Here is a 15,916-nt window from a genome sequence, read left to right as displayed (position 1 = left end):
CTGGTTTATAGTGCTCTATAATTACAAAAGTGTAATCAATAAAATGTCTTGAGCAGTTCCTGAGTAGAGAAAAAGATTCGTGTGAGGTGTCTAGTACATAGATACATTTTAAGCAATGTCCATAGTGAAGAGGAGGAACATTTTAATGAAGTTACATTCTAAGATGTTACTGATGAATAACTTTCCTATTTTACCAGCTGGCTTCCACTTGGGAATTTCCATATTATGAGAGACACTTTTGTGATATAGCTACATATGTGTATATATGTGTAGATTTATATAAATATGTCGCTGCATCACTGTCCCTCTGCCCGGCACAGTGGTAAGGGGAGACTGTATATACTCGACATATACGCACCAAGTAGTGAAAAATATTTCTACTACGTGTATTTTCACTGTGTGTATTGGGACTAGACAACAAGAATGACTTCACAAGGAGCTTGCTCTGATGAAGCTCCAAATTGCTATTGTTATTTCTGTCTCGCTGAGACCCAGCTTGAGGATCCTTGTGGTTTCCATCGTGCACGACTGCTGCTGACGCCGGACAGGGTCTGCGGTAGGCACAGACAGTACAAGGAGTATGTACATCAAATGATAAGTGTTGCTTTTAATTGGTAAACACTCCACACATTTATTGGTAGGTATCAAATGATAGGTATTGCTCTAGGAACCCTAATGTAATTTTTTGGTAAAGTTAAAATGATATACTTCTGAGATAAGGGTTTTCTTTCACTGGTAATAGGCCTTACTTTATGCTACTTTCCTCATAACTCTTGCAAAATGCTTATTGATTTTAGTGGGAGTTTTGCTGAAATATGTGCTAAGCAGGGAATGCTGCGTGAAGCCCTTTGTTGTCTTTGTGATAGGGTTTAGTCATAACAGAAAGTACCTGGAGCTGTTTTGACTCATCCCATCCTGAGAAAAGAACCATCGGGATGGTATTTGTCCATCCAAGGAAAAACACTGAAAATATTTCAGTAAATAGACTACAACATCAGAAAGGATGTTGAAGAAAAGTTGATGATTTCTCCTTGTTTAAGCATGAAAGAGGAGTGGACTGTTTGTTGTCTGTCTTTAGGTTTGTGATTTGCATGCACTAAGTATTAGCTTCAGCAAAAACCAGGAACACTTCTGAGCTAGCAGCACGTGTGTCTTCTAGGGAAGTCATTATATTCTGAAAGTCTCATTATCCCTGACAATAATACTGCAATTAGCAACCATTAATAAATATTGCATATTATTTATATAATACAGTCCTTCTATATTGGCAGAAATAAGTTTTCAAAAAAGCTATTCATTATTGATGTATGGTAATTCAGTATTGTTAAGTAAACTTTGCTCACTTATCCATAGGGTGGAATTAGGGACTCATTAGTATATAAGAGGTTGCCAACCCATGTCTCTACCAGGCACTGTGTGCTATTTACCTTTCAACACTGGTAGAATTTAGAAGTCCATTTGGAGGATGGTTTGCGTGGTTTTTAAGGCTGCTATTTTGCCGTTAGGCAAGGTCAGGCTTGAAGACCATTCAGCTCATTCAGCTCTTGGCTAGTTACAGGGGAAAAAGGGGTTCCTGGAGCTAGTGCAAACCTCAGGGTTTCTGAAGAACAACCCACGACAGTCAGACATCAGCTTTTCTAAATGCTTGTGAATCTTTGTATTTCACACAATGTTTATACGGCTTTGCAAGCGCATATTGTACATTTTAACCCATTTTGAGTGACTCTGTTTCCTTCAATTGATAGCTGGAGTTTCCAGGAATACTGCCCTCTGCCAATGCCCTGATAATCTGAATGTGAATGAGTGTTTGTTTTCAAAGCCAATATTTAGATACAGAGTTTCTCATTTGTATTATTTTTTTTCCCACCCCTGAGGCCTATAATGGTTTTGTTTATACCTGGACTCAGCCCAAACACTTCGTCCTTGTCCTTCACTATTGCTTGCTGCTGCTAATCCTTCCCTCTGAAACCCCTGCAGCGTGCTGCAAGGTGTAGGTGTTCTGAATAAACAAACTCAGCAAGTGGAAGCAGTGTGTTTGCAAGATGTTTCCTTGTTTATTTAACTTCTGCAGGACATTAAATAAATCTGCAGTTCTTCACTGTCAGAAATGTCACGTATCCGTATGATTTAAAAGTGCAAGTCTAGCCTTCCACTGTGAGCTCCATGTGTTGAAATTGTGAAGTGACTCTTTCAAATGACAAGATGCTCTCATAGGTAACAGATCAGGAGCTGTCACTTTTCTAAAAAATATACCCAACAAAACAAAAAAAACCCAAAAAACCACCCCAATCCAAGTTATGAATTTTGCTCATTTTTCTGCATGGCGTCGTTACTTCCTGTAACAGCGTCTGCAGTCACGTAGCGAATTCTCAGGCAGTCAAGTAAATGGCTGATTTGTCTTTGGCTGCCGTTCATCAGATGACATGGAAACTCCAAATTTTGGAGGGCTGCATCATTTTTAGGCGCTGCACAATGTGGCAAGGCAGCGCAGGGCTCACGGCTGGCTGTGCCTGCTGACCCCGCTGTCTCTGGGTGCTCGCTGCTCCAAAGAAACAGTAAAGTGCAATTAATTATTAATGTCAAGGCCTTGTTTGTGCCAACAGAGCTACGTCCAAGCCTGCTGATTTTTGCCCGAGATCTGTTGTTTCGTGTCAGGACGAGTATTGCTCTGGAAAAGGCTCAAGGAAAGTGAGACCGTGAGTATAGCTCTGCCTTTAGGCTTTCTCATTTTCAAGGTAAAGGACCCCCATGAAAGAGAAATTTGGGCATTAGCCTTTGAGGCTATGAGAGTAGTTTGATGTGATGCTATTTTAAACTGGCTTTTATGCTTGTCTATAAAAATAAATAAATAAAACCTGCGATCTGAGCCTCTAACAGTATGGCAAAAGAAATAATTTTCCGGCTCTGGTTTATCTGTAACTGACTTCTGTGCTAATAGAGTTTCACCTCCTCTGCTTCTCCTCTCTTCAGCTGCACAGTTCAAGGCAACTGTGCACTAGAACTCCATTTAGGAGATTGCACAAGCTAAAAAAATGTGCATTTCCAGTACGTGGCATTGTGTATTTCTGAATGGGATTTAGGAAAGGTAGTGTCAGGCAGGTATCACCATTTATCCAGAAAAGTAGTTAGTTCCAAAATAGCTTCCTATCGGTCTTTATTTCTTATGACTTAAGATGGAAACTGTTTGTTGTCAAGATTAATTAGTTAACACAGTTCTTATGAACACCAATACAGATTCCCTTTTCCTGACGTTTTCTCTCCATGAGTAATAGTTATACATTAATGGTAATGACTGTAATGAGAGTGAGCTGCAGAAAAAGAGTTCTTCCGTGATCGTGCAGTGTGAACTGGAGATACGACGAGTGTTCAAGGTGCTCTTAAACCTCATTCATTTTAGATGATGTTTTCCACATGTAATGTCTGATATTAAGGCTGAACTCATGTTTAACTTAACACTTGTAACAATAAAATGTAATGAGTTTTACCTAAAGTTTTAAATTTTAATTGAAATTATTTTTTGAACCTCATTAAATAGATATGCTTTTCATGGTGTATTAATTGTGTAATGCTTTTCTAACTGTCTAAATACCTAATTTAAGCACTTTAAAAAAATCCTATTCAAAAATAAATTTAGTTTCTCCTGTTCCATAGATAGTATCAGGTATCCAAGACTTCATTTTTCTCCGCACTGTGATTAGTCCCTTTGTAAAGTAAACTTTAAATATTTTCTTTAGTTTTCTATTTTTTGAGTTGCCTGCTAGGAGGATGCAAACATGGCATGTATAAAAGATCTTTCATTTTAATTCAATTGCTAAACGTTTTCACTACAGTATAGTTATTAGCTGTTTGACTTTTATTACCTTCTCTAACAAGCAACTTCTACCAATGAGTCAGAGAGTAGATAATAACAGTAAAAATTACATCAGTGTCTGTCTCCTGGGTGTGCTTCCAGATCCATGCAAGACACTTTCATCGGGCTGATGGAGAGATTTTAAGGACCATAAAAGCAGATGTCAGAAAAAGCATTTTTGAGTATTTTTTAAAAAAAGAAGATCCAAAACTTCTTCCACATCTTCTGAAAGTGAGAGCTGAAGAGTTTGCTGTCTCTTTACAGAACAAAAATGCTGCCAGCTTCACTTGACACTCTGTGGCTGGTGGAAGCAGGTCTTAAATGCCTTCTGCACCCAGCTGGACAAGACAGGGGCTATAAGCACTTTCTACTTAGGTCCATGGACGTCAAACATGAACGATTATGTCTCCATCAAATCTTTGTTGGAAAATAAATGAATGATGTGCTCAAAAGTAATTAAAAGATATTTCCTTCTTTGAAGCAACATTCGGCCTTTGTCCTGATGCTTTTTTTCCCCATCAAAGCCTGAGTTTCATTTCAGCCACTAACAGCAAGAGGTGGTTGTGCTTAAACGGCATTGTAGTCAGCTGAGGCTGTTTTTCACAACCCAGTACACAGATCCCTGTCTCCCTGTGGTCCTCCCTCTATTTACTATATTAATAAATGAAGATGCGTATTTATTCTTTTAAAGTTACAGAATAGTACAATTTGAAGGGAAAAATCTGCTCTCTATTGGGTTTGAGTTGACTGTGTTAGTCTTCATTTTTCAAGGGGACAAAAAAAGCATGGATTTCATGCCTTTCTAAAGCATTTTTTTATATGATCATTTCACAGTTGAGTATATACCTTACTGGACCATCCTTATCCAAAGATGTGGTAGCAGGAAGGAAGAATTGCTGATCTACGGTAAATTTGAGTAAGTACCCAGTGACAAATAGCCCTTTACTCGGCCGTAGTGAGTCTTTTCACAGCCTCCTTGGCAAAACAGTGTTCCAGTCTGGGGGAGTAAGTGATGCTTGTGGGTTAGCTGGGGTTGCTTTTCTAGTAATATTGTATACCTTCCCTGTTTGTTGTTCCCACCTTCCCTTATTAAGGTAGATCAATATACGATAAATGATTATTTGAATTAACTATATGGTATTCAAGAGGTGTCATTGGCAATAAACAAAAGCCCAGTGACTCCATGGTTATAGCAATGTGGGTTTTTTGGTCAGTTGTCCAAGATAAAATTCTTTGATCCCATAAAAAAGCCTCTGAGGGATAAAATGTGCTTTTGGTTTTGTTCCACACGGTGTTGGAATTCATAAAATTTGATTTCAAACCGTTTAGAAAGGGTTATTCCAAAGGTTGCTGAGTTCATCCAGAGTTTTTAATTGGTTTCAACAGGTTATGGCTCCTCTTAAATCAAAACACAATGACACACACAACCTTGAAAGGTTTCTGTAAATTATAGCATCACAGGGAGGAAACAGTCTTACTGTGGGTTTTATATCTGATTTATTTACCTTCTCAGGAGAGTCAGATAAGTAGAATGACTTTCATATGCTGAGTCAAACAAGAAATATCCCAAAATTTGAATTGTTTTGCTCTTTGGCTACTTCTGATAATCACAGCACGTATTTTGAACCTGTCTAGGGCTCATACCTCTTATCTTATAGAAGATATCTGTTGTGAAATAATGCTATGGGACAGATTTCATTCTATTGAAAATTTTGGACTGAGTCCACTTGTGAGCCACTGCTCTATGTAGCACAGCTACGGTCATACTTTTGATTTGATTTATAAAGCTGAGGTTGATCACAGTCGTGATGTCTTCTCCTGGCTTCAGCAGTGGTGATGGAGCAAGTGTCTCTCCTCTCGTCCCTGGCTGCTTCTCCTGACCTTCTGCATGGGTCCTGCACCTGGCCACCTCTCGACTTTGCAGCCCAGCAGCTATTGGTGTTTTGCTGTTGGGGCTGACTCTTTGTGGGCCGAAGAATTGGCTTTTATCCTGCTGCTCTGGCTCTTTCAAACAGCATTGGCTAATGTCTTTAATGGCGCGTCAGGGGCCTTTTTGTGTAGACACACAGTCTGGAATAATTAGTTTATCACTAGCAGGGAAACACTTCTGAAAGGAGCATCATAATTTCAGGTTTCCAGGAAGAAGCTTTCAGAAGCCGTGAACGCTGTTAAAGATGCTGCCTCCGGCTCCTTTCCAAGTTGGCTTGGCTTAGGCACTTGACCACTGGCTTGGCTTTTCTGTTTGTAAAAGAAAAGGAGTAATAACTGGCTTACTTCGCTTTTGTGCGATGATCTGTTCTGTGTTATTTTGTAGTCTAACAGAAAACACTGTCAGTCTGATGATTTGCAAAATGTTGCAAGAAATAAGCATCCTTCTCCTGAAGTTTTTTATCCTTTTTATGGAAATCTGATGAGAAATAACATCTATGCCACTTGTTATTTTATATGTAGATAAAATTCTTAATTTTCATATGAAATGCATCAGCCTGCAAATGATAATAAAGGGTAGTCTAGGTCTCTGTTCCAGGTCTTGGTAAAATCTGAGGTGAGCTTTGACTGGGAAGGAGGAAACACTTTTCTCCACCTAGTTAACACCCACACGTGCTACAAAATCAGAAAGATGGGATTTACCCTCTCCAGAGACAGCCATGTGGTCCTTACCCAGTCCTTGGCAACCTTTCCTGCGCTGCATGCAACCGCAGCTCTCTTGCCTTCTATATTTGAAGCTTCATCTAAAATATCTTGGTTTTCTTTTCAATGGTTCTGTGTCCCTTTTGCACTATGTAAGCCTGTAGGAAAAAAGTATCAAAAATGTGGTGAATAATTTAGTTCCAAATATTTTATGGAATATAAAATATATTTCTATAATGTAGAGCTATTTTAGAAGTCTTATTAACATTTTATATAGTGTACGATGTATGAAAGTAATGGTCCAATTCTTTATGCGGCAAGACGTCCCTGAAAATTTTCATATCCACGCTGACTATTTTAATAAGGTACTAAAAAATACTATAATCCTCCGATGCTAATGCTTTTCTTGGTAACTGTCCTCAATTATATCCATACCACAGTTTACTTTAACATCTTCATTAAATCTGTTTTTTTTTTAAGGTTTTAAGCAAGTAATCTTAATGCAACTAAATGGCAACATTAAATCATATGTAATTTTTTTTTTAACACCCACTCTCTCACAATGAGAACTGTAGTAACATACCAGCAAATGACAGGGACATGCTGTAGATATTACTCCATATGCTAATACCTCTGAGAAGCGTATTTATTCAATGAAATGAGTAAATTGAGGATTGGGCCCATTTTGAGCATGTGTTGTATTCAGGACATTTTCACTAGAGGCAGTATCAGATAATATAAAAGGTAGCCTTTTTCACCAACCTGGCCTACTGGTCACATTCCGTTACGAAAAGATCACATGATTTTTTAAAAAGTCTTTCTTCAAGCATTTTCAACAATTTGGAAGTTGTGTTATGATGAACATCTTTCTCCAGGCAGCAACGGGCGTTTTTGTTTCTTTCATTTATAGCTGGATAAGCACCTTCCATCTGTCCAGAGGAGATAAATGCAGATGTTTTGTTTGAAAGTCAGAACATATTAGCCACGAGAAAAGCCATGTCTTAAACTGAGGAAATACTTTTAAGGTTACCCTTATAAATGCAGAAAGCTAGTTTTTATGGAGGTGCATTTGTTGGACAGTAAGCAAATGAATAAATAAATGAACTAAAACCAGTATAACCCTTCCTGAAAAGGAGGAGGTACTGATAGATGACAATGAAATTATTTTGAAATGTTCTGAAAATGGTTCCTTTAAGTTCCAGCTTTAAACAGTAAAGTGGGGAAAATATTTTTTTACTGAAGGGAAAAAAAAGAAATAGCTATTAAGTAGTGCTGTCAAATTAAATAGATGCTAGGTTAGTTTTCAGTAATCAATCTGTAAATCTAAGACAAAAGATGAGCTATGATGTTATTCTCATTAATGAATATCAGTGAAAACTGAAGCAGTTTTATATTACTGATAAAGGCAAAGTAAATTAAACACCTACAGCTAAATTAGCTGTGAAAGGGGTCTCCTTTTGCACTGTCAGAATGAGTTGTCTATGAATGAAGCAATTGCAAAGTTATTGATTGGCCTTTTCCCTTTTGTCTTTGGTGTTAACCTACCCGTAAGCATGACTTGGCAGGATTTATATTAAGTTTAGGAAGGACATAGACTTAAAGTGAGGAAAAAAGGAAAGAAGTAAGAGGGAACTGTTACCGTCCGCCTGACTGCAGGGGAGCATCTGGAGGAGATGTGTCATTTCTCTAACCTGCAAGAACAGGAATAAAAGATCCTGCCATGAGGCTGGCGTCACGAGTGACTACCTGGGAGAGAATGGCAATATCAACCGGAGTAAGGGGCAAGAGAATCCCAGACTGTATCGCAGATGTAGTGCTGGGTACTGACTCTCACTCGAGCGCTCCTGCCCTGGTCATCCCTACAGAGCAGCGAGCTAGCGTGGGGTACAAAGGAACCAGAACTCCAGTGGAAAACGGCTTTCCCACATGAGCACAATCAGTGCCATCGGTTTTATCCGTCACTATCAGGAAATCTGATGATGGGACTGACGAATACAGGAGGTGGAAACAGTTTTCTTTGTTTCTCTCATGACCCCCATGTGGTTTTAAAAATGTCTCTCAGAAATAGGATGGCAGCACAAATTATCCACATGTCTGAAAGGGGCTCACCACCAACCTTAATGAGATTTCAGTCTCTGAGGAAGGAAGCCTTTCTTTGGTCTGAACTAGCACGCTGCGCAGTACGAGGGGATGCTCGTCCCTGCCTGGAGCCCCGGTCAAGAAGCAGAGGTAAGAATAACCACCAGACTCCCTTTTGTAGCCCTCTGCTGTAGCTTTTTGCGTGCCTTCTTTTGCCTAGATGTGTTACGTTAAATGCTGATTGGTGCCATGCACCAATTAGAAAGCGAAGAGCACGAGTCTAGTTCCTACAAAAACTAATTTTGCGCATGGATAATTACCATCATACTGGATTTACTCTCCTTAGCGCAATTAGTCAGCCTGCACAGAAAAAATAAAAATCAAAGACCATCTCACAATTTCTATGCCCGTATATAAGCAAGCTGAATTAACTGCAGACAGGAGTTTTAGTGTCTGATTCAAATAACTTTTCAAATTTAATGAGCTTGCATCTGTGCCACCCGTGTGCTTAAGCACTCGTCCCTTATACAAATTATTTTTGTCTTCAAAGCCCAATCAGATAACGCATCGTCACAATGGAGTGGTATTTCTGCACAAGCTGAATTTTAAGCAATCTTTGTTTACCTGATGATCTCAGGGAGACTTACCCACACTTCTAGAGATGACACTGTTTAATACTGAACTAGTTAATTTAGGATTGCATAGTGAATCTTTTTTTTCTCTTTAGGCTATTATGTCGTATGTAGTTATACCATAGCTTATACTGTTTTTTGGATGAAAGTCTGATCCTGAAGTAAAGTAAGAGCGTGCCTATTATAAACAAATGCGTAACTTCACTTATGGGGGTAAGAGTGTGTAACTAGCTGAGGTAAATTCACAATACTGGCCATTATGAAAAAGAAGTGCCGTTTCAAGTATTTAAATGAGAAAGGTAGAAGGAGGAATATTAAATTTAATCTGGTTTTAAAAAAGTTAAAGGCAGGAAAGGGAGATAGTATGAAATATCGGTTGATCTAAATGCAATAGATCTTATTAGGATAAACAGCTGATTCCCTGAACGTGGGGCATGAAACTAGTCATAGCTATCTGAGTATGAACTATAGCAGCTGGACAAGAACTAAATAAGAACACACTTCCAGGCTTATAAATTTAGTAAATTTTGCCAGGTTTTTCTGCATGTGGAAATATATGAACATATCTGTGTGACTTACACATGCATGCAATAAATTAACAATAGCGTCCATGGCAGTAAATAGAGGGTTTCTGTAGGACACACTGTTTTCGACGTCCTTTAAGATGGATCTTTCTGTAGTTATTCAAGGTACTACTGGTGTTAGAATAATAAAACTACAGTCCTGTGAGCTGTCAATTACTTTAAATCTACCTATGGGGAAAAATTAGAAGTTATAACATTATAGGAAGTGATTTTCTCTTGCTTTTCCTGGGGAGTAACGTTCAAATGGAATCTGAAACTCCACAGATTACATAAAACATCTTAGCTAACGCCCATGTAATTTTTGGCAGCTGTTAAGCATAGAAACCTTGCGTAACTTGTAGCAATCTATGTGCAAGTATAGTACAATTTTAGAAAAGTGTCATGTTGGCTATGATTTTGGGAACTTTATCTAAGGGTTTTCCCTCCATTTCAAATAAAATGTTCTGATTTCAGTAGCTTTACAATTAGTTAGCAGAAATTCAATCAGATTAACATCACGGCCATTTAGAGATCCCAATAATTTTTTCAGTGGTTTTACATAACACTTTTACACTGAAATCTGGCTGTATAAATTTCTCTTGTCACTTAGCATCCAATTGGCTGCTTTAATTACTAGTAAATTTAGTTATTACTAGATTATTGATATGTATTTTCCCTTTATTTCAACCGTGACATCGACCATAAAGAACAGCCCAAATCAAGGGCTTGAAACTCCTCTGAAACGCTCAGTGTGCATTTGGTGCATTTGTTCAGGATGTTTCTGAGACCCCTTTTGGTGGGCTTTAATTAGATGTCCTAAACATGAATAAATGTTTTGCCAGAAGAATTCACATAAATACCGGCAGCAGAAAACTGGCTTGGCGTGGGTGTGTATGATCTCCTCTGGTGAAACACTGGAAAGCTTTAAATGTTTAAAAGTGTACATCACTTTAAAAACAACATTTACAAGTTAATTCGTTAACATTACCTTTGCCTCACCTAAGCTCCAGAATAAGTGCTAAATAGTAAAACCGTAGATTCCAAACATGCGGGCACACATCTCCAACAGGTAACGTCCAACCCTGATATGTATTCTCTGGCTTCATAAAAATTTCATATTTTTCATCTGTATTTTGTTTTTATTGGAACTCACAGCTTCAGCTTGCTAGCTCCATAAGGGGGCTTGATTGATTTTTATGCTAATCCTAAATGAAAGACAGCTGTTGTACCCACCGGCTTCAATAAAGCTAATCCAACTCATAAAAGTCTTGTAAACAGCCAGATAATTACGTTACGATTTAGAAGGGATTTCATCTTGTAAGGTGCTTATAACCTTGAAATGCTCATGAGTTTTTTTTTTTCTTTTTTTAGGTTAATGAACACTTTCAGACCAGTGCTAGTGGGGATTTGCACCACTGTCAACACTGCTGCAGCGAGGGGTGGGATACGGGTTCTGCCCAATTTCGTGTTGCTGCTGAAGGAAGGAGTTAGGCACCGTGCGAGCGAAGGGATGGGAGGGCTGTTCTACCCCGGGCTCTTCCAAAGGAGGAGTTTCCCCATGGGGTGGGAGGCAAGTATCCCATCACTTTGGGTTCACAGCTGCTGGCTGACATTGCCAAGGAATTAACGCATTTCTGTACAAATTGCGGCGTTACCCCTCTGCCCAGCCTTCCCCTTCTGCGTTACGGCTGAGATGGGTGTCAGCAGGGCACGGCCCGGGGGACTGCTGCTGCTCAGCCCGGCCAAAGCTGAGCGAGCCCCTAACGGAGGGAGATATTTATAGCGCTCTACATTCGATTTGTTTGCATGAACATTGTATAGAACGGTGGTTGTTCTTTTATTAAATACTCGTAGCCTTAGGGGACAGTTTATACAACATTATTACACCTTATAGTAATAAGTCAATCCTAATCACTTTCAAATGATGAATGGCAGGTTTTTTGACATATCCAGAAAAAAGCATTATACTGTTCACCCACCAGCTAATGATCATTATTTGTATCTTTACAAGACATGTGCGCGTATCTCCGCACACGGTCCTTTTCACTCCATCTAAATAAGTATGCATTCATGTGCGCACATATTAACTGCCAAACACAATACTGAACGCAGAATTAGTTTCTTCATTTAATACATGCAACAGAATTAAATTAAACCTTAACATAAGCAGGGCAGACTTTAGTTATTAATCCTCCCATGAGCAGCTATAATTATTTTTGCCAGCACTAATTTCATTTGCATATGTATTGTTAAATTGCAAATCACAGTGAACCAAGAAGAGTTTCTGTGTGTTTAGCTGAATTAAGCAGTGCTGCTTAAGCATATTGACTATGGTAGCTAAAGTGCTAATTTAAAGGGGGGAAAAAAGCAGCAACGCACTTACATAAAAAGGCAAATTAACAACGTTGAGTGTTTTCTGATGTCTGCGTTGTTTGCAAGAAGTTTCCTGGGGGAGATTGTTGTCCTACACATGTCATGAACTACTGATTTTGACAGTAAAAATCAAAGGTGGCCAGGCTGAATGAACCCAGCTCAGTATATGTGTTCAAAACCAGGAAAACTAAGCACAAAGCATTTGTGATCTTCCCCCCCGCCCCCCGCCAAGTTCAGCAATACCAATGAAAAACTCATACAATTTTCTGGCGAGGACCAAGTAGTTACATTAACATTAGTCTGCATGAACACAGATTTGGGGATTCGTATCACAGAAATAGCTCATTAATAACCCCACTTATTTTACAAATGCGAGTAGCTGGAATTCATACAGGAGATACTGAATTTGAAAATCTGCAAAGCAAACGAAACGGTTCAGTTTTGTTCATTTGCTGTGCTCTTGTTCAGTGAAAGCCTGTGGTTCAACATGCTAATGGAGGTTCATTTGCTGCCATCAGGACTCAGGATTTAAATATTGCTCTAAAGCCACCCTGGCAAAAATACCTCCCAGAAGTGGCTCGTTAGTGTTGCTCGTCAGGGTGTTATTGTACGTGCCTTTTACATGGGCTTCAAAAGGCTGTGATGAACTGATTTCTCTCTGAATCTGTTTTGTATTATTAGAACTAAAAATAAAAGTAAAAATTGTTAATGGCTTCCCTGAAGCATGATCTGTTCTTTTGCAAACTTCAGATACAATATCTGTAAGAGGTATACATGAACAGCAAGTACGCTTGTTCAGCTGAGCCACATTTTACCTGTTGTTCAATTTATTTGCTAGCTTCTGATCACGGACCTTCTAAGGAAGAAAAGGTGGAAGAAGCTTCAGTGCAGCATGTCAGGAAAATATTCCCAGTTACTCTTCAGCAACGCAATAATTACTCTTGTGGCATTTCAAAGGTGGTATTTCTTTTATTAGGTGAAGGCCAGGCGTTGATTGAGACTGTGAAACTGGGCTCACTTCTGAACCAGATGAATAATGTTATCAGTTTACTTTGAAGCCAGGTAATGTCTTTATTTCTAGATTTAACTTGTAGGCACCAGTATTGGAAACTCATTGCAACTCACTGTGGATACTTAAGTGGCCCTTGTGATTTCACTGAGAAAAGACATGGAATAGAGTTACATACACAGAGAGCAGTTTGTGGGCTAGCTTAAAGCCGGAACTCCAAACAGGCCAATTTAATTTTCATTTCACAGAGTTTTACTAAAAGAGGAAGTGGCTGAATAAAGGTTTTTCCAATTTTAATGGAAGTTAGTAGTGTATTTTTTTTCTGTGAAGGTATAATTGTTTTTAGTTTATCAAAGTACTGACCTGACTCTTCAGGTTTTTTTCCTGAGCGCTTTATTTTTAAAGCATTGAAGAACTTAACAGACTTTCAATTACTGTTCTTCAGAATATACACTGTGGAAGGTTCAGAGCTGGAGTTTATGACACCAATTTGGTGCTGGTAGTTTTTGATCATAAAATAAAATAAATTCATCATAATATTTGTTAGACGTGCCTTGAGCTGTACATGACTTTAGGTGTGCTGGTTTTATTTTTCATTTGCTCTTCAGCTGCAGATGGAAAATAAGTTTTATAGGGCTTTACCTCACGTTGTGTGTGCTCGGTGTTCTGCACTGATATAAAACACACGACTGTCGGACAACAGACACGAGCAAAATTTTCAATTGGGCCAGTGGATGGGAAGGCTTCCATTACAGTTTTTTAGAAAACTTCATTCGGTGTCTCTTTGCTTTGTATTGCAAATTATTGTTATGGACTTGGCTGACACAGTGTGTCTTTTTTTTGTTGGCAGTAATTATTTTTGTAAGCCAAAAAATAAACTACTGAGGTAAGTAAACTCAGGTGGTTCTTCCTTTTCCTCTTTTTTCACAACTTAGTTTCAGATGTTAAAATTGTCACTACCAGTCGCATGTTTACAGGCTGTTGGATGGGACAACACAGGCTTTGAATTTTCCTTATGCTGTGGTAGGAGAAGCGATTTCCACAATTTTTGTTGGGATTTGCCTAGAGAATTCCTATGTGACAAATGATGAAGGAACAGTTCAAGAAAGAGATGGGTTTACTAGTATCTGTTTACCTTTGCCTAGCGGCAGTGCAAGGTGGACTGTACACCAAATAATTGGGTATTGTTTCATTTCCACTGCTCTGCATAGAAGAAATAATCAGAAATAATGAGAAACGTCTCACTTTCTTCCTCACTCCCGCTGCATCCTCTTCTGTTCGTACACGCGTACGTATGAGCACGCTTTCCTGGCGGTGAGCTACTTGTAACGGAGAGCTGGCTGGGGTCAGATCGTCAGAGGAGTACTTGCCACACGCAAGCAAAGGCAACAGCCTCTCAGGAAGTGTGAGAGTTAGAAGGGTTTTTTCCTCCCTTTTTTGATGGACCCATGAGAGTCATACAGATGCCCCTTCAGTTTTTCCTGATAATCTTTAGTTTTAACAATCGATTTCAGCACTTAGCTCGGTTTGCTTAGCTCAATGACTACCTAGAGTAGTTCTGAGGATAAAAAATTGTCATGTGGTGAAAAGAAGATCTGATTGGAGTTTACTAGTGCAACACTGCTCACAAAACTTTTGCAAGTACCCATTTAGCATTGTGACACTGAGACACTTTGACCTTAATTTACGAAAATATGCATGTTAAGGGAGAAGTTGCCAAGAAATAGGGAGGAGAACTAGGGAGCAGCAGTATCTCAAAGCCACAGCTGGGAGTTTCACAAAGCTTTTTTTCTTGCTCAACAGGGAGAGTGAAATAAATTGGTTTTATTAATGGAAATCTGTTTTTTCATAAGAGAGCTCAGAAGGCAGAGGACAAGAAAAGGGAATGGTCAACATAATTTCTTAATGCATAGCGTTTTAAACTCATTCATTTTTACAAAAACCAAAATGAAGTAACGTTTAGTGCTGCTGAAACTGAGTCAGAAACAAGTTTCATCCTCAAAGACCTTGGTTCACGTAGTCATAAATGATCTACCTCGTTTGCGTTTAAATCTGAGCTCTTCTTCAGCACTGTACAACTTTCTACATTTAATATCGAGCTCTTGATTTTCCAGGTTATTTCTGAGCAAGATCCACATGATTTTTTCAGTTTCTTTAGTTAGCTTTCCTTAAGTTACTGAAAACATTTAACTTATATGTGGTGTTTCTTTCTCTCTCCCTCAAAAAAGAAATGTTGCAAGTGAGAAAAGAACGCAATTTCATTTTTAATGCAAAGGGTATACAGGAAAAAAAATCCCAGTGCTCTCTTGTCATATTTGCACTTTCTGTAAATTACTGTATATCAGATTGACCGTCGGCTAGAATAGGAAATGCAAAGCAATTATTAACAATGTGGGCATCAATGTAATCTTTCATCAAGAAATAAAAAAGAAAGAAAATAAAGAACATGGCTTAGGGTTTTATAAATAGATATTTCAGAACGATGCTCTGTAGCCCTACAGATAAAAACAAGTTAGAAAGGACATCTCATGAATGATTTTACTATAAAGCATGGAAAATGTAGTGTGAAATTACATATGCCAAGTGTAGCCTGTATGTATGTGTATATGCGTACATGTACCCTCTATCTTAGGATCTGGGATCTGGAATTTGCCCTTTTGATAGCATTTTACTCTGAAAATATCTGAAAGGCCTTCATAGGTTTCTCACCCCTATATATAGGGACTACAAATAGACGAAAAAGGAAGTTACAAACAAAGCAGAGTTCATTCAAACTCAA

General features: G+C 38.6%; 1 long non-coding RNA gene across 1 annotated transcript; it reads left to right on the top strand.

The window, feature by feature from the left end:
* The first annotated feature begins 4,684 nt into the window (after positions 1 to 4,684).
* On the top strand, positions 4,685 to 12,885 carry LOC142415459 (uncharacterized). Its single transcript, XR_012777420.1, has 3 exons — positions 4,685 to 4,766; positions 8,550 to 8,710; positions 11,127 to 12,885. It is a non-coding gene; the product is annotated as an uncharacterized LOC142415459 (long non-coding RNA).
* Positions 12,886 to 15,916: the final 3,031 nt, after the last annotated feature.

This window comes from Mycteria americana, chromosome 11 (genome assembly GCF_035582795.1).
Source record: "Mycteria americana isolate JAX WOST 10 ecotype Jacksonville Zoo and Gardens chromosome 11, USCA_MyAme_1.0, whole genome shotgun sequence".
Lineage (NCBI taxonomy): Eukaryota > Metazoa > Chordata > Aves > Ciconiiformes > Ciconiidae > Mycteria > Mycteria americana.
Note: the sequence above shows the minus strand (reverse complement) of the source record. Positions and strands in the feature narration are given on the sequence as shown.